The 26363-nt window shown below is 39.1% G+C and overlaps 1 pseudogene across 1 annotated transcript in view; it reads right to left on the bottom strand.

Moving 5' to 3' along the window:
- Window positions 1-3123, bottom strand: part of LOC311170546 (mortality factor 4-like protein 1) — a 126805-nt pseudogene extending 123682 nt beyond the window's left edge. Inside the window, exons 1-2 of the transcript in view lie at window positions 3077-3123; window positions 1557-1758 (exon numbers count right to left, since the gene is read on the bottom strand). The product of the transcript in view is annotated as a mortality factor 4-like protein 1 (transcript). The remainder of the gene's footprint in view (window positions 1-1556; window positions 1759-3076) is intronic.
- Between the last annotated feature and the right edge of the window lie 23240 nt (window positions 3124-26363).

Raw genomic sequence — 26363 nt, 5'->3', positions numbered from 1 at the left:
AACTTGATGGTAAACATGTATATTCATGAAAAACTTCTCTAAATTTATAATAAATGTTTTAAATATTTCACATCTAAATTAAAATTTAAGGGCCTCCCCGGTGGCGCAGTGGTTGAGCGCTGGGTTGCGAAGCTGCCCGCGGCCTCTGTGGAGCCAGTTCGAACCCGGCTGCTTCCCAACCACTGGAGGAGGGTCCCACATGGCGCGCAGACCTCTCCTGCCGCCCGCTGCTCCCCTCAGCAGTGTACTTCGGTCCTTCTGCCTGCTCTGGCTCTGGTGAATTCTCTCACCCTCCCGCGCTTCTGACTGTACCCAGTGCATGTATAAACAAAAAACAAACAAACAAATAAATAAATAAAACATGCCTCTATTTAAAAAAAATAAATAAATAAATTGAAATTTAAAATGGAAGTTTTACGGCCTCCCCAGTGGCACAGGGAGTTGAGCACAGCGCTGTGAAGCTGTCCACAGCCTCTGCAGTGCGGGTTCGATTCCCGGCTGGCCAGCGAGAATTCCACATGGTGCAGCAGACCTCTCCTGTCTTGCCCACTGCTCCCCTCAGCAGTGTATTTCAGTCATCTGCCTGTTCTGTTCCCTGCTCTGTCTCTGGTGAATCTTCTCACCCTCCTGCGCCTCTGGCCTGTACCCCAGCTATTGTATAAATAAAAAATAAATTGTTAAAAAATAATAAAATAGAAGTTTTAGGCAGAAAGTGGAATTTTTTTGAAGAATATATAGCATTACAAAGTCATAGTTTATGAGTCTGTATTATTTTCAGTTGCTGTAACAAGTTCCCACAAAACTAACAGCTTAAAACAATACATATTTATTATGTAAGTATTGAGGGCAATAATTTAAAATAGGTTTCACTGGACTGAAATGAAGAGGATGGGATTTTATTTCCTTTATGGAGTTTCTAAAGGAAAACCCATTTTTTCCCAATTTTCTGATATCTAGAGGTTGCACTTATTCATTGGATCATGATCCTTTTCCATTTCATTTATTCATTTATTTTTAATAAATGTATTTATTTATTTTGACTGAGGTAACATTAGGCTTTTCTCCCACTACTGCCCCCATCAGGTAACACCATGGTAGTGCACCCACTACCCAATTACGCGTAGTCCACAGCATAGTCCATTGGGTTTCCTTTCCTCTTTGTTCCTGCCTCTCTCCCACCCCTTCCCACCTCTGGATCCTTCAGGTCAATAGTCAGCTAACAAGGGTTAGTTTTTGAACTTGTTTTTGAAAGGCCCTTCTTTGGATTCCACATACCAGTGATACCATTTGGAATTTATCTTTCTCCTTCTGATTTATTTCACTTAATATAATCCCTTCCAGTTCTATCCATGTTGCACAAATGGCATGAGTTTATCTTTTTTGATCTCTGAGTATTGTTCCAGTGGGGGTACCTAAGTTGTTACCATAACTTGGCTATTATAAATAGTACTACTATTAACTATTAAATACTGTTTACTATGTAAACATTGGAATTCAAGATGCCTTACAAATTAGTATTTTTGAATTTGGGAGGTATATGCCAGGGGTGGAATTACTGGGTCATATGGCAGATCCATTTTCAGTTTTTTGAGACACTTCCAAACTGCTTTCCACAAAGGTTGGATCAATCTGCATTCCACCAGCAATGCAGGAGGATTCCCTTTTCCCTTTATCTTCACCAATACTTTTTGCGTCTTCTCTTTTTGATGTGGGTCATTCTCACAGATGTATCTCATTATGATCTTGATTTGCATTTCCCTGAAGATAAGTAATGATGAACGTTTTTTCATGTGTCTAATGGCCATCTGTATGTCCTTTTTTTTTCTGAGAAATGCTTATTTAGTTATTCTTTCCCTTTCTTGAATGGTTTGTTCATTTTCTTTTTGTTCAGTTGTATGAGCTCTTTGTGGATCTTCTATATCAGTCCCTTGTCGTCTATATCAGTCCCTATATCAGTCCCTATATCAGTCCCTGGTGTGCCAATATTTACTCCCATTCAGTAGGGTGTCTTTTCATTTTATTTATCTTTTTCCCCCACCCACACCTATCTACATTTTAGTCACAGTTGCTTTCATTGTGCAGAAGTGCTTTAGTTTGATGTAGTCCCAGTTGTGTATGTTCTCTATTTTCCATGCAGTCAGGAGCAAATCCCTAGGATGTCACTGAAGCTTATGTAGTGAAATGTTTACCCTCTATATATTTTCTCTGTGCATTTTATGGTTTTAGGTCTTATATCCAAGTTTTTGATCCATTTTGAACTGATTTTTTAGTTGGTGTGAAGTAGTGGTCTGGTTCCATTATTTTGCATGCAGCTGCCCAGTTTTCCAACACCAGCTATTGAAGAGGATATCCTTGTTCCAGTGTGTTCTTGCCTATTTGTTGTAGATTAACAGTCCATATAGGTGTGGGTTTATTTCTGGGCTCTCAATTGTATTCCCTTGGTCTGTTTGTCTACCTTTGTTCCAGAACCAAGCTGTTTAAAATATTATGGCTTAATAATATATCTTGAGTCTGGAAGTTTAGTACCATCATTCTTCCCCTTTTTTGTCAGGATTGCATTGTCTATTCATAATCTTTTGTGATTCAATATGAATTTCATTAATGTTTGTTCCAGTTCTTGGAAAAACACCATTGATTTTTTTTTTTTTTTTTTTGGAATTGCATTGAATCTGTATATTGCTTTGGGTAGTATGGCCATTTTCACAATGTTGATTCTTCTAATCCATAAGCAAGGAATATTTCTCCATTCCTCTGTGTCTTCTATTTCTTTCAATAATGTCTCATGGGTCTCGCTGGTGGCCTAGGGATTAAATCTTACTGCTGTCACCTCTAAGGCCTGAGTTAGTCCCCAGCGGGGGAGCTGATCTACATTGTGCAGCAGACCTCTCCTGACTCGACTGCTGCTCCCCTCAGCAGTGTATTTCAGTAGATCTGACTATTCTGGCCCCTACTCTGTCTCTGGTAAATCCTCTCAGCCTGGCACCTCTGGCCTGTACTCAGTTCTTATATGCATAAATAAATAAATCTTTTTTAAAAATAATAATGTCTTATAGTTTTCTTTATATACATCTTTTACCTCATTTGTTGTCCGGAGCCACATGGAGCACGTGCCGTGTTGCACATGCTCGCAAGTTAGGTTTCGATTCCTGTTTCGCCTTCGGAGAAACCACTGCGTTTCTGGAAAATCACGTGGGATGGAGAGGTACGAGGGGAGGAGCGAGGGGGGATAAGAAGGGAACCACTGGAGAGACTGGAGAGACTGCGTAGAGGAGAAGGAGAGAGACTGCGTAGAGGATGAGGCCAGGAGACCTCGAGAAGGAGACTGTGGAAAGGATACTGTGTAGAGACTTTGAGAGAGGATACTGAGAAACGTACTGAGAGAGGAGCATAGAGAAGGCCAGGGAAGGTAGTAGGACAGGGAAAGGAAAAAACATGTAAAAGTAGGAAAAGGAAAAAGGAAAAATAAAGAAGCAAACGCTAGCGTCAATTTGTCAAGCCCCTCATTTCAATCCTCAGCCCTTCTCTTTTCGTGCCTCCGAATCCCGTGGGTCGGGACAATTTGTTAGGTTTACTGTGCCACTGTTTATTTCAATTCATCTCGTTTGTTAGGTGTACTCCCAGATATTTAATTTTGGGGGGTGAAATTGTAAATCTGATCATTTTCTTAATTTTTTCCTCTTCCAGCTCACTGTTTGTATTTAGAAAATCAACTGTTTTGGGATGATGAGATAGTGTATAATATGTTGTGTATTGATTTTACACCCTACCACTTTGCTAAACCGACTGTTTTGATTCCTATTTTCTATGGAGTCTTGTGGGTGCTCTATGTATATTATTATGTCAACTGTAAATAATGATACTTTTACTGTATTTGTTTTATCGCTTTCTCTTGTCTAATTCCTCTCGCTAGGCTCTCCAATACTATGTTGAATAGTAGTGGTGACAGTGGACATCATTGTATAAGATCTTAATGGAAAAGCTTAATGATATTAGCTTAACGATATTAACTCTGGGTTTATTGTAAATGGCTTTTATTATGCTAATAAATGTTCTGTTTGTCCCCAGTTTAGTACAATTTTCATATGTCCCATAAGTTTTGGGAAGTTTGTGTCTTTGTCATCATGTGTTTCAAAATTTTTTAAATTTTTTTCTTTGATTTCCTCATTAACCCAATAGTCTTACAGTAGTGTATTGTTCAATCTCTATGTATCACAAGATTTCTCTGCTTTCTTTTGATAATAGATTTCTAGTTTGATACATTTATGGTCCAAGAAGATGATTTCAATCTTTGTATGATTTCAATCTTTGTGAATTTGTTGATATTTGTTTGTGACCAAGAATGTGGTCTATCTGGAGAAGGTCCTGAGTGCACTTAAGAAAAATGTATTTTTTTTATAGACATTTTAAAAATGTCTATTAGGTCCATGCAATCAAAGTATTTGTTTAAGGCTATTGTGCCACTGTTTATTTCAATCCATTAGTGAGAGTGGGGTGTTGAAGTTTCCTACTACAATTGTAAATTTTCTAATGTCCATTTCCATGATTGATCATAGTTGCCTAATTATTTTGGTGCTCCTTCATTTTATGAGTATATGTTAATGAGTGTTGTTTTCCTAGTGTATCTTTCCATTAATCATTATATAGCGTACTATATAGTATTATATAGTGTCTCTCTCTGACTCTTCTTACCATTGTTACATGGAAATCTATTTTGTCTAATATAAGTATAGCTATCCCTGCCTTCTTTTTGGTCTCACTAACTTGCATGGTTGTTTTCTAGTTCTTTACATTGATCTTATGTTTGTTGTTGGAGTTTAGGTGTGTCAACTGACTCAACTGGTTATTGTGTCATTTAACTGGTGAATTCAGTCCATTTACGTTTAGAGTAATTGTTGATATGTCATAGTCTGTTGCTGCCATTATAGTCTTAATTTCTGTGGGTCAGTCTATTTCTTTACTCAGTTATTTGTGTATGTTCCTCTCTTCAGTTTAGATATATAAGCTCCTTTCAGTATTTCTTGGAGGGCTGGTTAAGTGTTTGCAAACTTCTTGATTTTCTGTATATCTGAAAAGGGCTTTACTCCTCCCTTGCATCTGAAGGAGAGTCTTGTAGGATAAAGTATTCTTGGTTGGCAGTTTTCATCTTTAAGTATTTAAAATGTGTTGTTCCACTATTTCCTTGTCCATAGTGTTCTTTAGAGAAGTGTGATGTTAGCATGATCAAGGTATCTTTATATGTTATCTGCCCCTTGCCCCTTGCCAGCTTCAACATTCCTTTCTCATCTTGAACTCTGGGAAATTTTATTATATGGCTTGGTGTAGTTCTCATTTTGTTTAGGTACCTCAGAGTTCTTTTAACTTCCTGGATTTGTAAATTTATTCCCTCCTCTGGGTTCAGGATGTTTTCCTCTATAATTAAATACATTTTTTTCCTCTTTATCTGCCCCCTCTGGTATTCCCATCATTGTTATGTTGTCTTTCCTCATGGAGTCAGATAATTCTAGAAGTGTTTCTTCACTTTTTATGCTTCATTTTTACCTTTCTTTTTTCATGCTTGTTCTTTGTACATTCACATCTTCAAGTACAGTGACTCATTCTTCCATTGTTCTATTCTACTCTTGCACCTTTCTCCTGAAGTTTTCATCTCACGTATTTTTTTTTTCTATTCTGAAATTCCATTGTTATCATAAAACAAGCTTCATTTTCTATCTTCAGTTCATTGACTTTATTTCTAAGGGCATTCATTCCGAATTTTCTTGGCATTCTTCCATTTCTGTGAATTCTTTATCATGGAAATTTTTTAAACTTTATTGCTAACTTTATTTTCCTCATCCAATATTTGTCTTTGATATTATTTTTTAATTTATATATTTTTACATAATTTTTCATTTTTGCACAATGTATGCATTTTCATCTTGGTTATAGTCCCCATACAATTCCCACCCCCCGTGTTTTGATCCTACTCCCTCCTCCCCTACCTGCTCTGTATCCAATAGAAAGACTATATCTTCCATGTCTTTAAAGTTGGATTCTAGAGTTTTGTTCTCATGTTATTCCCCTAAGGATTCATGTGGACAATTTTTCAGTTTTGTTTTCCTTATTATTTGCTTTGGGGCCCAGCTGCTGTTTATGGGGTTTTCTCTGCCTGTGGCTTCTTCTTCCCTTTACTGGTCAGGAATCTCACCAGTCTGGGTGGGTGGCTGATAAGTTTTGCTGAATATCACGAGAGCTGGGTCCACTTTGGAACCTCCTGCAATGCAGAGCCACTCACCTGCATGAGTGGGTGCTGTGGGGTTTTGCTGAAAGTCATGAGGACTGTGGCTAAGCTGGCATCTCCCCAGCATGGGTCCAAGGTCTCCCTTTCTTTGTCTTTAAAACCAGCAATGGGGCCTCCTCTGGTGGCGCAGGCAGTTGAGCACTGCGCTGTGAAGCTGCCCACAGCCTCTGAAGCACTGGTTCTATCCCAGCCAGCTGGCGAGCGTCCCACATGGTGCGGCAGACCTCTCCTGCAGCGCCCGCTGCTCCCCTCAGCAGTGTATTTCATCAGTCTGCCTGTTCTGTTCCCTGCTCTGTCTCTGGTGAATCCTCTCACCCTCCCGCACATCTGGCCTGTATCCCAGTTCTTGTATAAATAAATAAATTAATTAATAAAATAAATAAATAAAGCCAGCAATGACAAGTAATGTTGTTCTCAAAATGACTTACCTTTCTAATTACTTTGTCTCTTCCGATTTGAGAACTATATTATTACATTGGATCCACATTAGATAATATCTTAATCTTTATGTCATCTAATTAACAATGTTAATTTCACCTGCAACCTTAATTCTCCCTTGTGTTGTATCATAAAATATTCACAGGTTCTGGGGATTACAATGTGGCCAATTTGGGGAAGTCATTATTCTGCCTACCAGAGTCCAGCAATATTATTTATTGACAAGCAATAGAAAGTATCATTAATTTAAGCAGATAGGAAATGTATAACATAGATAAAATTTAGTTCATAGAATTACAAAAAAAACTGAATAATTTTGTATTGGAAAGGGTTTGCAATAGAATAACTCTGGAGATCTATAAAATAGGAATAATTATAAATCTTTTTTATGGACACTGGTATCTTGATCAGTCAACTCCAACTATGTTTTGTTCTTATGCTACCACAACACTCAGATTCCAGAGAGAGATACAATATGACTAGCTTATATTGAAAAATGTATCCACTCCTATCCAGAGCTGGAATGAGCACCTTGATTAAAGGATCCCTAAAGATTGTAACCAAAAAGAGGCGGTCATTTCTCAATGTAATAAATAGTATTACCAGAAAGATGAGAACTACATGTTAGGCAGGCAAAATAAGAGATATCCAACTGTAGCAGAGAAACATTTTTAGATAATAGTAGTTTCAACTAGGTTGTAGTAGAATCATAATAAATAATATATTTTAAGACTAAATTTAGTTTAGCTAGCAGATAGCACTCACAGGATAAAAAAAGGAAAGTGGGTTCTGGATAGAGAATGTCCGAGAATGTCCAGGTGAAATAGTTTATCCAGTGTCACAGGGAATAGGGAATATGTAGCTATCAGATGTTTTTGGATAAGAGAATATGATTGGAACTATAATTAAGGAGTCTTAGGATAATGACTTTGAGAGCAAATGAAATAGAAAATTAGATTGAGAGATACAATATGCTACTAATACTCTCTCCTGCATAGGAAATTGAACATATAATTAGTGAAAAAATAGTCTAATTTCCTAGAAATCAATAATTTCTTCATATCTTTGGGGAGTGAGACAAGATTCTAAATGTTCTGTGATGACATATCTAAAAGCCTCTACACACAGGCTCAGCTTAACTTCGTATAATGACAACCACAGAAGCAAGCACACACAAAACCTTCTTTATTCTACTCTTCATTTTTGTCTATCAACCCCCATAATTATCTCATTGTTCTTCCTATTTGGTAGTCATTTTTCCCAGTCATTCAGTAAAGGAATTATACATTCATCCAAGCTATATTCTTAACTAGAACATCCTTCACACAAAATTGAGAGGTGAATTTCAAGGAAGTATTTAAAGAGTCACACATTTGAAGATTTATACTTAGGCTTCATAAAGAGAAATTATTAAAACAAGTTATTTATAGATTAAAATTGTATACAACTTACATACATGGTGAAGATAAAAAGGATTCCTGGTCAGAACAATTACTCAGGAATACTGGAAGCAATGTGAAACTCAAGCTGTGAAACTGAAAAGGAATGTAAAGTATTAACAAGTACTATCAATGTGCCATCATCATTGCCTAGAAATATTTTTCTCTTGCCTTTGAAACATCAGCCATTTTTATCTGGATTATAACAGCTCCTCTTCTGTCTCCCTTGTTTTGCTGGCCGGTGGAATATATGAGTCATTTCACCATCTGGGCTAGAGGAAAGGGAGATGTATGGCTGAATAAAGCTGAATATTATCTGCATAATGATGGCTGTGCAGTCCAAAATATCACTCTTTTTCAGTGTCCTCATGTAGACTTAGTTGCTCTCCAAAACAAAATTAGGGGTTATTCTACAAAAGCAATTTCTGACTACTCATTCCCAACTCTAGACAACATTTTCAAACTTTTGGCAATAGAAAGCCCAGAGAACAATGATCTTTCAAAGGTTTGGTAAGGGACAAAAAGACTGAATTAAATTAATTCAGCAAAATATACAGTGCCATATTTTTTGAAGTGGTATTCAAAATTCTAAAAATAGGTAATGCAAGACTCTGCTTCGAGGTAGAATCAGGGTTGTGCAAATATTTCAAATTTTCAACTTGTGTATATTCTGATAAACACTAAGATACATGCTGGAAAAAAATACATGTTGCCCTCACAGATTTTGTAGATGAGTAGGAACAAACATATAGGCCATTTGTAATATAAATGTATTTACATATTTCTGTTATATGTGAATACATTTCTGGGACTATGAGATCTGTATCTAAAACATGGCAACACAGATAATCAAATTTTGTTTGCATAAGATTAGAACATTTTCCTTTCCTATAGAGTTAATGTAAGCCATGTACTTAAATGCTCTATATTGTATTTTTTATAGAGAGATTTATGTTCTATTTTCAATTTTCAAAATATGGTTAAGAATTTCAGTTATACCAAGAAATAAACCTACTAATAAAATATTGATAGTAACCTGTGTACCGACAAGCATTGCTTAAAAAAGATGACAGAGACAATGAAGAATCTGTTGACCAAGTTATGTAAGGGATAGTTGGAAGAACAGATAATGTTAACTGTGAAAAATAGATACCATTGGTATACATAAAGTCTCAGAAATTTAGAGCTGAAGTAGATCCTATTAGGACAATTTTATTCAACTATTTCATTTTGCAAAGATAATAATATGGTAAATTCTTCTAGTTTATGGAATTAGTCAGTGGTAGATCAGGATTACCACTAAAATCTCACAAAAGTTCAGTGTTCTTTCTCCATTATCATATTGTCTTTCTATGTCATCTCTCTTTAAATTTAGGAAATGCTATCACCATCATCATTATCATCATTGACATTTATTGAAAGTGCACTATATGATGGCTGATTATCTAAGCATTAAACTATCTCCTTATACTTCACAGTAACACTTCACAGCAGATGTTGTTATAATCTTCATTTATCAGCTGTAGAAAAAAAAATTAAAGAGGTTACCTAGTGTAGGGGGAATGATTTTCAGGCTTTTCTGCCCTCCCACCGTTAGGATTGCATGCCTGATGGCGGGCATCTAAATTTTGTTATATTGTTATATTTTGTTGTATTGTTTATTTCTGTGGGCCATGGCTGCAGTATTTATGTATTTTCCAAGAGAAGGAGAGGAAAGAGAACAGGAGAGAGAAAAGGAGAGACAACACCAGAGAGCCCAGCAAAGAGTGAAGATTCCTCAGGGACTGAGAGGGCTCCGGGCCTCCTGGCCCCCAGGAACCCTTGCCTGCCGTGTACCTGGTTGCTGTTCTACATGTAAAAGCTCAATAAAAGCCTGAGAAAGCCACCGAGGGCTCCAGGACTCTCCTTTACCCGTCTGCTCAGATCATAGAGAACCAGCTCTGTGCTTTCCTGGCACTATACCCAGTTAATAAGAAACAAAAATAGGCATCAAATATTGGTCCAAATGCAGTATCTAAATGAAACTTTTAACAACAGTGTTCTATTTTGAATAACTAGTCATCAGGTCTAGGATTCACGCGTAAATGTTGTAAGAAGGAAGATTGCACCTTCTGTGAGGAGGAAATTTCTAATACTCCACTTCTAACATTTCAGAGTAAGAATGAATATCCATTTCATTGAGCTCCACAATACTGTGAATGTTGAAATGGACCTTGGGGAAGAATTCCTGCATTGAGTAAGAAACTGGATCAATTGATATCAACTCTTTATTATAAATCTTCAGATTTTTTATCCTTTCACACAATCACCTGATATGTTGCTATAAACCTTACAAAATGTATGCATTCTGTACTTATTGCAATTAGAAGAATATATTTTCTAAAGGTATCTAAACATTTACATTTCTAAAAGTTATGCTGAATCTTGGTTCTGAATATTAACTACATGCTCTGAAGTAGACATTTGTCATTTGACTGCCTAGAATCTGAACCTCTTTCCTGTTTGAGGAATTCCCTATCATATAAATCTTAAGGAGAGGCAGAGTTTCCATTACAGTAGCAGCAAATGCTCGAAATCTGCTTTCTTACCCACTACTGGCATGTGATTGAGACTCTAGTATTTAGATACCCATCCAAAGACTTTGACTCAGAAGCTAATGATTTAAAGAAGCATGGTCAGGGAAGAACAAATCTCGCCACAATAGCAGCCAATTTTGAGTGGCAGAGTTGCCAGGAACACCATTCTAAGTTGGTGTAGGCTGTATTTTTCAGTGTTCTACGGGTGGCAGTGTCCTCACCAACCTTTTTATGTGGCATACCTCACTCAGGCTATGATACTACATGCCTAGGCTCTATTCCTGCCAGCTTCCAAAGCTTGCTTTTTGAGTCTTCTCTACATTTCTGAGAACTACCAAAAGTCTTTGCAATAATTTACCTTTCCTCTTCAATGAATCAGTGTTAGTTACTTACATCTTAAACTGATATGTTCCCCTTCGTAAGGAAACAGAATCCATCACTTTCAGTCTAACTGTATTGTTTATTTCTCTTACAAATATGAGATTCATTCAAAATTAAATGAAACCCTGCTATTTTTGGTGCTCTGTGCTAGGCAATGCACATTTTCAGCAATATGATCCACAGAATGTCCTCTAGGCTTGAACACTCTTTTTATGTAAAAGAGTATGTCCAAAACAGCATACTGGTTCCTCTTTTTCCTTAAATTGCATGGAAATATTAAATAAAATTTAAAAACTGAAACCTAAATTACAAATACAATGGAAGGACATCAGTGAATGATTTTTTTGAAGTGCTATATCAATGCTAAATAATTAGTACCAACTAAAGAATAGATTTTGAGTTGTACAACTGAAGATCATCTAAGCTAGTACCATTCTGTAGAAATGGATTTTAAAGAAGTTAGGAAAATTGCCCAATGTCAGCCATCTATTTGTTTCTTACAAAGGAATGGCCTTTCATTAAACCCATGGCTTTAAATTATCAAATTATAAAATATTTTCAGTAAAACATTATTGATATTTGTTCTAGCTTAGATGATCACATTATCATCTGAACTATTCACAAACTGGGAAAAGTGGAAATAATGACTCAATTTATTTGTACCATTGAGCTTAGCCTATAATTGGTAATTTGGAAAATTCTCCTAAGATCTTGAGATATTTAGGGGCCTCCGTGGTGGCGCAGGCAGTTGAGCACTGCACTGTGAAGCTGTCCGCAGCCTCTTCAGCGCGAGTTCGATCCTAGCCAGTCAGCGAGAATCCCACATGGTGAGCAGACCTCTCCTGTCTCGCCTGCTGCTTCCCTCAGCAGTGTATTTCGTCCTTCTGCCTGTTCTATTCCCCGCTCTGTCTCTGGTGAATCCTCTCACCCTCCCGCGCATCTACCCTGTACCCGGTTCTTGTATAAAAATAAATACAAATCTTTAAAAAAAAAAAGAGAGAGAGAGAAATTAAAAAAAAGATATTGAGATATTTAGAATTTTAAATAACATCGAAGCATAGAAAATCAAGGATTTAGGCCCTTCTGGAGTAATCATTGTATCAGTATGGTAAATAAACTTCATCTCTCTGTATCATTGCAGGATGATTTGTAATAACTATGTTCTGATTCATGAACAAAGTCTGATATGGGCATGGAGTAGGAGGTGACATCATAGAGTCAAATTTTTTTCCTTCTTCTGTCACTGTGTAAATGCCTTTTCATATGATGTAATCTTAGTGTTTATTTTGGCTTTTATTTGTCTTCCTCTAAGGGTCAAGTTTCCAAAAGCATCTTTACCACTGATGTCATCAAATATATCATCATTTTTTTATGTATTTTATTGTTGCAGGTCTTATAACTAAGTCTTTATTTTATTTTGATTTTTTTAAAGATTTATTTATTTATATAAGAACCAGGGCACAGGCCAGATACGCGGGAGGGTGAGAGGATTCACCAGAGACAGAGTGGGAGACAGAACAGGCAGACTGACGAAATACACTGCTGAGGGGAGAAGCGGGCGAGACAGGAGAGGTCTGCCTCACCATGTGGGATTCTCGCTGGCAGGCGGGGAATCGAACCCGCGCTGCCGAGACTGTGGACAATTCCACAGTGCAGCGCTCAACCACCTGCGCCACCAGGGAGGGCCCTTTAATTTATTTTTATGCCTGTAGTTACAGATCAATCCAACTTCATTCTTTTACACGTGGTTGTCCAGTTTTTTCAGCATCATTTGATAGAGTCTCTCCTTTCCCCGTTGTATCATTGTGGCTCCTTTATCATGTATTAAGTATTGATATATATGTGGATTTATTCTGGACTTTTTATTGTGTTCCATTGATCTATGTATGTATTTTTATTCTAACCCCACATTATTTTAATTATTGTTGTTTTATAGTATAACTTAAAGACAGGTAATGTGATGCTTTCTTTCCTCTCCTCTTTGCTCAGAATAGTCTTAGCTATTTGAGGCTTTCTATGGTTCCATGTAACTTTTAATATTTTTATTCAGTTTCTTTGAAGAATTATTGGTAGTTTTAATGGAGGTTGCATTCGATTTATATATTTCTTCTGGTAAATAGTCGTTTTAAATATATTTATTCTTCCCATCCATGAACATGGAAAGTCTTTCCTTCACCTTATGTCATGATTTATATCCTTAAATAACATCATGTGGTTTTCATTGTTTAAGTCCTTCACCTCCTTAGGTAGCTTAGTTCCTAGGTATTTGATTCTTTTGATGCAATTGTGAATGTAATTATTTTCTTAATTTATCTTTTCATTCATTGAGACAGAAAAAAATTTTAACAAAAAAAAATCAATGGCAGAATGTAACTGATGGAATAGGGAGAAAAAGTTAAAAACTCAAGGATACTTGGAAGGAGACCTAGAATAGGTAGAAAATTAGTAAACTTACAGTACTACAGTCATCCTTGTTATTTCACAAAGCTAGGTATTTAACTATGAAAATGAGTAAGACACATAACTAAAAAATAATTATCTAAAGTTTTAACTCATTGCTTCGAAATAGAAATATACTTTAAGTCACACATAATTTTAAATCTTAGCATATTCAAATTGTAAAAAGTAAAAAGAAACAATAAAATTAACTTTGATGTATTTTGATTAATTCAACATACCTAAATAATTGCATTTTTAACATGTAATCAATGTAAAAATTATAAATAAGGTGATTTTTTGTGCTAAGATTTGAAATGTGCTGTCTATTTTATACTTCCACACATCTAAATTAAAACTATGCATATTTGAGGTATTCACTTGCCCCATGTGACTAATGGTATCTATACTGGACAATGCAGCTGCATATGAAATTCTGTTAGGAAAAATAAAGCAGGGCCTCCCCTGGTGGCACAGCAGTTGAGCGCTGGGCTGCAAAGCTGCCCACAGCCTCTGCAGCTCCAATTCAATCCCCAGCCGCAGGTGAGGGTCCCACATGGCACGCAGACCTCTCCTGCTGTGCCCGCTGCTCCCCTCAGCAGTGTATTTCGTCAGTCTGCCTGTTCTGTTCCACGCTCTGGTGAATTCTCTCACCCTCCCGTGCTTCTGAGTGTACCCAGTGCTTGTATAAATAAATAAATAAGTCTTTAAAAAAAGAATAAAAGAAAGCATCCAAGTCTATTTCCAAAAAATAGAAAATTAAACAGACTAAAATGAATGTGAAGATTGGATCAATGATCAACAATCTCTTCCAAAAAGGAAAACTCAGAACTAGATGGGGTCACTGGTGATTTCTAAAGCCAATTCTTCTCAAATTCTTCCCAAAAAATAAAAGAAAGAAATATTAAAATTAAAAAACATTTTGTAAGACCAGTATTACCCTGACATCAAATTCAGATAAGAAGACTACAGGAAAAGAAAATATCCCTGATGAACTGAAAAGCAAAAATCTTTGGCAAGGTATTAGCAAACTGAATCCAATAATATACTGGAAGGATCATACACTGTGATTAAGTGGGAATTACCTAATTTTAAATCTAAAGGAACAAAATGGGCAGAGAGAGAAATATAGTACATATCCACTTGAGACTTTACTTATGAGATCGCAAGCAGTGAACAATTCTTCACAACCCTACCTCAAAGATATGGAAGATTTTTCCTACCAAAGAGAGTTCAAATTTGCTATAAAAAAGAAAATCAAAGACATGGAAGTAAATGCAGAAAGGCAAGTCAGTGATACAAGAGAACTGATAAAAACTAATTAAAGATATGTAACAAAATTCAAAAAAATGAATGAGCTCAGAAATAAAATTAATGAAAGAAAGTAGAAATTGAAGCTTTAAATAAGAAAGAGATTCAAGAAGTGAAGAGATAAATCAATGCAATAAAAAAATTCTAAAGACAGTGATGGAAGCATAATAGCCCAAATGGAGGATTGAAATAGAGATTTCAGATACAGCAATGCAGAAAAAACCCAGGTTAAATAAGAGAGAGAAATACAACACAAAAAAGAAAAGTCTGGCTTATTTCGCTGAGCATGATCCCTTCCAACGCCATCCATGTTGCTGCAAATTGCATGTGTTTATCTTTTTTGAATGCTGAGTAATATTCCATGGTGTATATGTACCACATCTTCTTGATCCAGTCATCTATTTTTGGGCATTTGGGCTGTTTCCAAAGCTTAGCTATTGTAAATAGAGCTGCTATAAACATAGGGGTGCAGGTGTTCTTTGGAATTGATGTTTCTGTGTCCTTTGGCGAAATAAGCCGGAAAGAAAAAGAAAAATACCGGATGGTCTCACTCATAGCAGGAATCTAGAGAACTTAAATAAGGGACCAGGGAAAATGAATAACTATAAGATAGTGAAAATCAAAATCAACAAAAAACTATGAACCAGAGACAGTTTTTGGGGAGTGGGGGGCGGGAGGGGAGGGATTGGGGTCAGAATGGGGGGGTTGCAAATGTATGGGGGATATAAAAATAAAATTTATTATAAAAAAAAGTACCCAAACAAGTAAATTTACTAGTTTTGTAAAAATGCTTATGAAATTACCCATCTTTCTGAAATAATCTTAGACATACTGATTTACCAGGTTACTAGAAAACAGTGGATACTTTTACATTCATGAAACTAACAATGACTTACTTAAATCTGGCCAATCATGCATAGTCTTAATTGACAGCAAGAATTAAGATGACAAAAAGTGTTTAAAAAGACTATGTTGAACTGAACCAACTGGGTGGAAGTAACTATTCAAAGGCCTTATTTTCCAAGGAAAAGTATTGTTTAGAGTAACAAAATTATATCTCTAATTAGGTATGTTGTAAAGTTGTTCAAAAAGTAACTCAAACTGTAACAGGGTGGTCCCCAGGAAAGGGGGAGGTTCCCTGCCCCACCCAAGGGAGGGTGGAGCTGAGCGGGAAGAAGAGAAGCAGCAGAAGAGACTGAGGAAGGAAGGAAGCAGGATGGAGCCAGGAGACCTGGAGGAGACGCGTGGAGCCTAGAGACATGTGAAGAAACTGCACTTGTCTTTTGGTCGTGGACTGGGTGACACAGATGTGGGGGAGACCCATGGGGAGGTGACAATGGCAGCTTTTATCTTGATGTTGATTTTGCTCTTTTCCTTCCGGGCTTGTCTGGTTGCTTCTGACCCTTTTCTGTGGGTCCCCACTGGAAGATGCTTTAGACTTGTGGCAGGCTTTGGGGTCTTGCTCTGCGCCATTCCCATATGGATGGACTTTTACCCACGAGGGGATGGGTAACTTTGGGTGCTTCATTTAGAAACTAGACTCTTTGCCTTACTTGTATTGTTTCCTAGTTTTATTAAAGTTCCTTCCCATTAAAGTCTCATATGTTTTGTGTTGATGCGGCGGATGGCAGAACCCATTTAGAACAGGCAGTTTTGCGGGGTTTTGGGCTGCCCCTCTCCCTGTCCTATAACAAAACAAGTTTTGTGAATGGAAATGTAATAGTCAAGTCATGATCTGCTTTAAAGTACAGTGAATTAAAAAAAAAAGTATTAACAAAAAAAAAGAAAAGTCTATGCAGAAGAAGCACTTGACAAGATTCAACATTCTTTAATAATAAAAACACTCAATAAAATGTGAATACAATGAATATACCTCAACATAATAAAGACCATATATGGCAAACCCACAGCTAACACATATTAAATAGGGAGAAACTGAAAGTTTGTCATCTAAGATCAGATACAAGACTAGGATGTTAATTTTTACCACTACTATTCAAATAGTATTGGGTGTCCTATTTGGGGAAAAATAGGCAGGAAAAAGATAGCAAAGGAATTCAAACTGGAAAAGAAATGAAACTACCAAGATTTGCAGGCAACATGATTATATACATAAAAAGCCTGAACAATCCCACCAACAAACTATTAAAAAATAAATCAAGTAAATTAGTGGGCTATGTCCCGACCCGCGGGATTCATAGGCACGAAAAGAGAAGGGCTGAGGATTGAAATGAGGAGCTTGAGACAACTTGACGCTAGCGGTTGCTTCTTTATTTTTTCTTTAACTTCTCTACTTTTCCCTGTCTTTCCACCTTTCCTGGCCTTCTCTCTGCTCCTCTTGAAGTAACCCCCTGACCTTCTGGTGGTTCTCTTCTTATATCCTGGTAGCTCCTCCCATCATACCTCACAGTCTCATTTGATTAACAGGAAAAACCTGTGGTTTCTCAGAAGGCGAAATGGTAAAGCGAAACTTAATTGATGGCACAGGTCGCGCAACACTGCGAATGCTCTGGACAGTGCTACATATAAGTTACATAAGTTACATACTTATATGCAAAAATGAACTAGAAATGAAATAAATTAAGAAAACAATCTCAATTATAATCACATTAAAAAGAATTAAATACCTAGAATTTTATTTTTTTTTAATTTATTTATTTATACAAGAACCAGGGTACAGGCCAGATGCATGGGAGGGTGAGAGGATTCACCAGAGACAGATCAGGGAACAGAATAGACAGATGGACCAAAATACACTGCTGAGGGGAACAGCGGGTGAGACAGGAGAGGTCTGACATGTCATGTGGGACCCTCGCCAGCCGGCCGGGATTGAACCAGCATTGCAGAGGCTGTGGACAGCTTCACAGCGCGGCGTTCAACTGCCTGCGCCACCAGGGGAGGCCCTACCTAGAAATTTAATTTAATAAGGATGGTAAAAGACCCGTACAAGGAAAACTATAACATGTTGTTAAAATAAGTAGATAGAGAAGGAAGAAGCTATTCCTTGCTCATGAACTAGACATCATTGTTAAAATGGTCATCTCACACAAAGCAATCAACAGATTCAAAAGCAATATATAGATTCAATATATTTTTTAAAGTTTTAATGACAGTCTTTAAAGACATCAAGCAAAAAAGAGTGAAATTTATATGAAAACACAAAAGGCCTCACATAACCAAATCCATTCTGAGGAAAAAGATCGGAATGGAGATATAACACTCCTAGACTTCAAACTATACTACAAAGCTATAGTAATCAAAACAGTATTGTGGAGATAAAAACTGACACAAAGTACAATATAATAGAATTGAGAGCCTGGAAATAAGCCTACACTTATTTGGACAGTTAATTTATGCAAAGGAGCCATAAATATACAATGGAGAAAAGAAAGTCTCTTCAACCAATGTTGTTGGAAAACTGGAAAGTCTTTTCAACAAATGGTGCTGGAAAACCACAAAAGAATAAAAAATGAACTCAAAATGAGTAAAAGATTTGGAGTAAAGGCCTAAAACTATAAATACAAAAAAAGGTTAACAGGCAAAACACTCCATGACATTGGCTTCAGAGATGTCTTTGGAGTCAACTCCAACAGCAAAGGAAACAAAAACAATCACAAGTGAAACTTCATCAAACTTACAAGCTTCTGTACAGCAGAAAAAAAAACAAACTGATATTAAAACAAAAAGCCACCCTCCTGAATGGGAGAAGATATTGCACATCATATTGATGACAAGGGGCTAGAATCCTTCAACTCAGCAAAAAGTAAACAAATAACCTACTCAAAAATGGGTAGAAAAATTAAATATATACTTCACCCACAAAGACATACAGATGGCCGACAGGTGTATGAAAAAATGTTCATCATCATTTATCATCATAGAAATTCAAATCAAAGTCACAAGGAAACATCATCTCACACCTGTAAGAATGGTCCAGTTCAACCTGCACCCCTATGTTTATAGCAGCACTATTTACAATAGCTAAGCTTTGGAAACAGCCCAAATGCCCAAAAATAGATGACTGGATCAAGAAGATGTGGTACATATACACCATGGAATATTACTCAGCATTCAAAAAAGATAAACATATGCAATTTGCAGCAACATGGATGGCGTTGGAAGGGATCATGCTCAGCGAAATAAGCCAAAAAGAAAAAGAAAAATACCGGATGGTCTCACTCATAGCAGGAATCTAGAAAACTTAAATAAGGGACCAGGAAAATGAATATAAGAAAGTGAAAATCAAAATCAACGAAAAACTATGAACCAGAGACACTTTTTGGGGGGCGGGAGGGGAGGGATTGGGGTCAGAATGGGGCGTTTGCAATATATGGGGGGATATAAAAATAAAATTTATTATTTAAATTAAAAAATAATTAAAAAATAAATAAATAAATGACGAATGGTCCAGTTCAAAAATAAACAAAAAACAAAAGAAACAACAACAGATACAATAATTGTTGGCAAGAGTATGTAGAAAAACAAATCTTCATATACCTTTGGTGTAAATGTAGACTGGTCTAGGCTAATCCATCCACTATAAAAACAGTATGTAGGCCAAATGAAATTAAAAATAAGGTTTTTTTTGCACCTTTCTGCCACTGGTGTGGATGCCAGGGCCCAGGTAAATGGACACTGGGCACATGTGCCTATGATTATGGACACCCAGGCCCAGGGAGCACAAGGTATGCATGTGTAAATGCTTGCACCTGTGCCAAGAGGCCAGGGCTAAAAGGGCAGCATCAATCTGAGATGGGATGACGGCCTCTCCAAGGTGAGACCACGAGACAACACAAGATGGAGAACACCAGAGATCAAGGAGAACATCAGAGAAATAGTGAGAAAGAAAGCTGGTCTGTCTCCTGATTCAGTATTAAAGTCCTGTAACAATCCACTGAAGGCTCCAAAATTATCTTTTCATCTGCAAGAACTGAAAATGAACCTACCCAGACTGGGCATAGTCAACAGGATAGTTTGATGAAATAGTGTATGGAGGTCTCTGAGACATAGGGGGGAAATGAGGGGTGGCCAGCCTCCTCTCCCAGTGGGCACCTCCCCATGGATGGCCAGAGGTATATTGATGCCTGTGGCAGTTGAAACAGACCCTGTGTAGAAGAGACCTTGGACAGATACAGTGTTGCAAGGTGGCGGGGTGGGGGATGGGTGTTTCTCATAAGTCTGTGAGGGTCTATGCAGAGGAAAAAGACAAGGTCTGGCAACTGAAGGATGAAACACAGGCCCTGTGAAAACATGTATGGTTTTTGGACAAAGAGATCCAGAGAGATTGACCCACCACTCCAGAGATGCCAGATTGCTTCTCCAGAGAGAAGGAAGAGGCTGTCACCTTGCCCTGGGCTGGCCTGGTGGTGGCAACCAACCTGTCACTCTAAAGGCACCAGACTAATTCTCTGGAGAGCAGGAGGAGGCTGGCCCCATGCTCTGAGCTCGCCAGGTGGTGACACAGAAAATGAAACATCAGCAGCCCATGGCCCTAGGGGGGGTGGGGGGGGTCGGCGGCTGAGCCACCTCAGATGGTCGAGTTCACCACATATTGCCCATACACCCAAGCAGAACTGGTGGACTTTCCGTCAGAATCCGGGAGAGCCCTGACAGCTTATCTGCGGCATTTGTGGGACCTGGGAGTCATTTGCACAGCACAGGAGATGGAGAAATTGGTCTCAGTGGCCCTGCAGCCACCGTTGAGACGGAGGCTGCAGAACAGCTGGCAGTAGGGCCAGGGTACCACTCTGTTGGAAGGGGTAATGGCCGCCGTGTGAATGGTATGGGCCAAGGCAGGAGATGTGCCAGAGATTGAGTAAGTGGCAAGCATTCGCTGAGCTTGTGCAAGTACTTCGTGAACTGGGAATGCAGCGGGCCACCAGGCCACGTTTAATGTGAATACTCATGTGCCGGAGACCAGCTCCAGTGAGCAGGGTTGAGGACAGGCACTGAAAGAACTTGGAAATAAAGAACTGACAGACACAAAATAGGGTTTAAGAGAAGTGGGACCCAGGGCCTCTCATTCAAGGTTCAAGTGTCCCGAGTGCCAGGTGCAACTCATTTTTATCGATACAAACAGCCCCCCTCCCCTCTATGTTAGTTATTACACAATGGATATTTCTCTTAGAATTTGGCTTGTCTGGACACATTCACTGCCAAGGTTCTGCTTTATCTGGTATATTCTACTCCCTTTCTAATCTTGCCTGTTTCTCAGGCTTAGCTTTGCTGACACAAGAAAGGACATCTCGGGCTGGACATGGGCCAGTCTTCCAGCCTGTACTGACCAGTTTTTCATACATGACCTTGACGTTCTCCTTGTCTCAGCACTTCACGCCGTAGGGGTCTCCAACACTCATGACAAGCATTTTACATCGGGAATGAGGGATTTGGTACTGTAAATTGTCCCTCCATCCTCATTTGGGTCCCTTATGGCGATTCTGGCACCCTCCAGGGGACACTGAGTACATGATGTCACCACATGGCAGCCAGTCTGGGTGAATTCAAGAGCTGGTGCTCTCAGAAAGGAATACAGGCTATTGGCGCAAAGAATGTCAAAAAAGGCAAGAAAGCCTCTTAAAGTCACAGAATCTCTGAAAGCCACCCATACCCAGATGTGGACTGATCTAGTGAAAGCAGCTATAGATCATGCTAAACTACACGCATGTCCCAGTGCATGTTTGTTAGAGTTCTGGGGACAATGGTGAGAGACTCGCACCCATGACAACACGGGCTGCTGGGAAGCGAAAATCTGGGAACTCCAAGTCCTAGGCACGTGCCCTGTGCCTGGAGAACCAGTTGCTGTTGATCCAGGCCCCAGGGGGATGCCCTGTTTGCTTTCAAATAGGGTGAAGCCAAGGGATCTATCCACAGTGGAATGGGCAGTGTAAAGTCCAGGAATGGACACGTAGCAGGTTTTTTGATCCAGCAGACCGGGTAAAGGAGGAGTCAGAGTCCTCTGTGGCTCTTTGCAAGTCTTTTATTGGGATTTAGCAGGTACATGGCAGGCAGGAGTGCTGGGGGGTCAGGAGGCTGGCAGTCCTCCCAGGCCCCAGCAAATCTTCACTCTATCTGGGCTCTCTGCGTTCTCTCTGCTTCTGCTTCTCTTGCTTCTCTCTAAGCTTCTCTTTCGGCTTCTACTGGCATCCCCGTGACGCCGCCCTTAAAAGCACAGTCTCAGCCTGGGTGAATCCCATCTACCTATGCCCACCCCCTATTCCAGGTGCCCGCCATCAGGCATGCATTCAGGACCACAAGGATCCATCATCTATCCTGATGGCGGGAGGGCAGAAAAGCCTAACATTTTTCCTTACCCTACAGGCAGGAACTGGAGGCCACATGTGAAGCTTGCTACCCACTGATCCCCGACCATAAGCAAAGGGTTTTGGACTTAGTGGATACAAGGGCAGAATTACTCTGTTACATGGGAACCCAGAGAAATTTCAGAGGTCTGTTTGTTATGTTGGTGACTATGAAGGCTGAGTGTTGGAGCGACAGCCGTGAGATTACCCCTGGGGATTGAATGATTACTCCTAAAGGAGTATGAAGCATGTGTATCACCAATCTCAGAATGCATCCTGGAGATGGATGTACTACATGGCTCATGGCTGCAGACCACAGACAGAGAAGGTCAGGATACCTGGCAGCTCTTGGCGTGTGACTGTATCTTGCTGAGTTGAACAAAGTAGTTCCCCTTTCATATATAGCAGTGCCTTCAGTAGCAGACTTCACAAGTTATTGGCCCCAGCCAGATGATTCATCTTTTATGCCCCTAGATTGTTATGCCCTAACACTTCAGTGGACTGGGGCTAGAGAGCATGAGGTGCACGTGTGTAAATTCTCACTCTTGTGCTGAGAGACCAGGGACAAAAGGGTGGCATCACTCAGACAGGACTACAGCTATGGGGCACCACTCTGAGGTGAGACCATGAGGTGTGGAGAATGCCAGAGAGAGAACACCAGAGAAATTCTGAGAAAGATGGTCTGTCCCCTAATTCAGCACTAAAGACCTGTAAAAATCTACTACTGATGCCTCCAAAATTATCTCTTTGTCTGCAAGAACTGACAATGAAGCTACCCAGACTGGGGTGGTTGCAAAACAGGTTTCTCAAAATATTGAAAATAGACATACCATCTGAACTAGCAATTCCACTGCTAGCTATCTGTAGGAAGAATGCCAAATCTCTGAAGGAATATGTACATTCCTGTGGACACTGCATCAGTATTTACAATAACCAAGCTATGGAAACAACCTAAGTGCCCAAGGACAGTTGAGTTGATTAAAAAGGTGTGTCATATATTCACAGGTAGAATACTGTTCAAAAAAGAGATGAAATCTTGCTATTTGTGACAACATGGTTGGAACTGGAGGGGGTTATGCTAAGAAATATAAGTCAGAATGAGAAAAACCAATACTTAATGATATGTGGAATATAGGGAAACTAAATAAAGGAACAGGTAAAATCAACCCAAAACAACTTCTAGAAATCTGCTATAGAATTGAGACTACCAGATGAAGTTTGGCATTGGAGAAAGACTTAGGGTAGGGCACACAATGGACTCTGGTAGAGGATTATGTTTGATTTGTGGTGAGGTGTGATGAGTAACAATGAAGAATCGTGATCCTATACTTATGAATGATGTTTTCGGATAAAGTAATGTTACCTTTATAATAACTAATACAATTTTTATATTAATTTTTTATATTTTTTACATCATTGTTCATTTTTAAACAATATTTGCTTCCCCCACACCCTCAGGTATAGTCCCCACAGAGTTTCCTTCACCAATGCACCCATGTCCCATCACCTCAGTCCCTCTGATGCCTCTCCCCCCTCCTCCCCTGCAGGATGTCTATGATTTATAATTGTCTGTTTTTGCTTTTTTTGTGTTTGTACTGTTATTATATTTTTACACTTATGTCTTATTTGGTTCCCCTATATATAATAACTAACATAATTTTTAAAAATGTAACAAATTGTAAAATTGGAGGACACAGAGGATCAGGGAAATATGCTAACACTTTCCAGAAAGAAAAAGTAGGTCACTTGCTATATCATTTAGGATAATTTTCAGAAAACTTATTCTACTCTAGTATGTTTAAACAGAAAAATGTTTTACTTACTACAAGATATGAAATAGTTGGCAACACTTATGATATAGGCTAACCTGGGCTTTCAATTGCTATCTCCAAAGTCACACTGCAAAACTGGGCCAGCAAGAGAATCTGTGCTTGTCAGAGTATCAGGAGTTTTTGTTTGTTTTTCAAATCATCACTATAATTTCCAGCTCCACAACATCAGGTCCACCACAATCAGCAGCAATAAAATGGATGTCTTGCCCCTTACCTCTGGACTGCCACAAAACTCAAGACCAGAGGCTAGAATTTTTGCCACAGCTCATGGAAATCATTCCAATTCCTCCAAACTGGACTCACAGAAGAAATAACCAAAATAGTCAAAATGTAGCTTTGACTTCCATTCACTTTCACCTTGTCATTGTCAAGTGGGTGCATCTAATTGGCAGATAACACACCTGGAATCCTAGCAGCAAGAGAATCTAAGAAGCAGCTTCTCCAGAGTAGGAATTTATTATTATATTAGAAGTTTGTAATAAAGACTGAAGACTCTAATCAATATTGTCTGTCATAGTCCAGCCCATGCACTGTCCTTTTCATACTTACACATTCAGCAACACTTAATCTCTCTAGGAAAGGGGAGAACCAATGTCTTATTTGTTGCCACATTCACTTTGCAACCCTATGTCTTGAAATCCAGTGGTCCTCAAAGCCTTGGCTGCATTAGATTCACCTGGAAGGCTCATTACTCATTACTAGGCCTCAGTACTTTTTATTTAGGAATTCTGGGATGCTGTCTGAAAATCTGCACTTATAAGTTTCTAAGTGAAGTGGCAGGAAGGCTCGGAGCAGATTCTCTATGGATCCAGGCAGATGCATAAAGGAGGAGTCTTGGAGCCCTTGGTGGCTTCTTCAGGTTTTTAATGTTCTTTCTCTACCATTTGTAGTAAGGCAACCAGGGGCAGGACAGGCAGGGGGGCTGGGGGATGGGAGGCTGACAGCCCCCCCCCCCCCAGCCCCAGATGAATCTTTACTCTTTGGACCTCCCTGGAGTTCTCGCATGGTTTCTTCCTCTCTCAACTGTTGCTCGTCCTCTCTTGTAGCTGTTTTCCAACACAAGGCCCTCTGCTGCCATCAGGCATGCGTGTAAGCCTACAGGTGTTGATCATTGATGCTAAATGGCGGAGAGTGGAAAAAATCTGATCACTTCCATCTACCCTATGCTATGTGACACGAATGCTACTTGTACAGGTTGTTTGAGAACCACAAGTGTAATATAGAAAAAACTGTGCTACAAGCTATAATTGGGAAAGTATTTATAATGTTTTTTCAACTAGTTCAAGCTCCCTTTGCCTTCAATCAATTCGTAGCTGGTCAAAGTTCTTTAATTATTTGGTGGAGAGTCTCAGAACAAATGGAAAAAACAAATGGTGTAATGGTAGGAAGGGACAGAGCAGGATCTCTATGACCCCAGCAGACGGGTGAAGGAGGAGTCCTGGAGCCCTAGTGGCTTTTTCAGGGTTTTATTGAGTTTACCAGGTACATGGCATGCAGGGGTGTGGGGGGGGTGGAGCTGGATGGGGGGCTGACAGGCCTCCCAGCCCCCAATGAGTCTTCGCTCTTTCTGGGCTCTCTGGCGTTCTCTCATGGTCTTGTTCTCTTGCTTTGCTTGTTCTTTTCTTCTCTCTCCTCTGATCTTATAAGCCAGTCTTAGCCCAGGTATCGCCACCTACGCATGCCCACACCTTACTCCAGGTGTCTGCCATCAGACACGCATTTAATCTAATGGTGGGAGGGCAGAAAAGCCTGACAATCATTGAATCATTTAGCCTATACATGGGTCATTGAATTATGGCATAATAAAGCATATATCCCAAATGCCCCCCTTTCTTTACTTCTAGATGAACCTTAAGTATTCAGGAAATACATTTCTAGTGAGTTACTTGATAAAATGTTAGGTTTTATGTCTTACATTATCTAGTGTTGCTTAATTAATGCAAGACTTCTTACAACAAATTACTGTAAACACATATACCAACTTAGCCATTGGTCTAATGGTGATGCAACTGATGCTAGGCAGACAGTGATGAATATTAACCATTTGGTTAAAAAGCACCTATCACCATGGTAATTCGGTAAGCAGATAAGGAGCTTGCTATCTGTAACTTCAGGAAAAGTGGTTATAAACAGAGTGCTAGAGGTGTGTATTGTTACTACTGACTGATTACCAAAGCATAAGATGAAAGAGTTGAGCTTAAGCAAGAAATGATTGTGGGGCCTCCCCTGGTGGCACAGGCGGTTGAGTTACCATGCTATGAAGCTGTCTGCAGCCTCTGCAGCGCCAGTTCGATCCCGGGCTGCCAGCAAGGGTCCCACATGGCATGGCAGATCTCGCCTGTCTCGCCCACTGCTCCCCTTAGCAGTTTATTTCG

The sequence above is a fragment of the Talpa europaea genome, assembly GCF_964194135.1.
Source record: "Talpa europaea genome assembly, chromosome: 5".
Lineage (NCBI taxonomy): Eukaryota > Metazoa > Chordata > Mammalia > Eulipotyphla > Talpidae > Talpa > Talpa europaea.
Note: the sequence above shows the minus strand (reverse complement) of the source record. Positions and strands in the feature narration are given on the sequence as shown.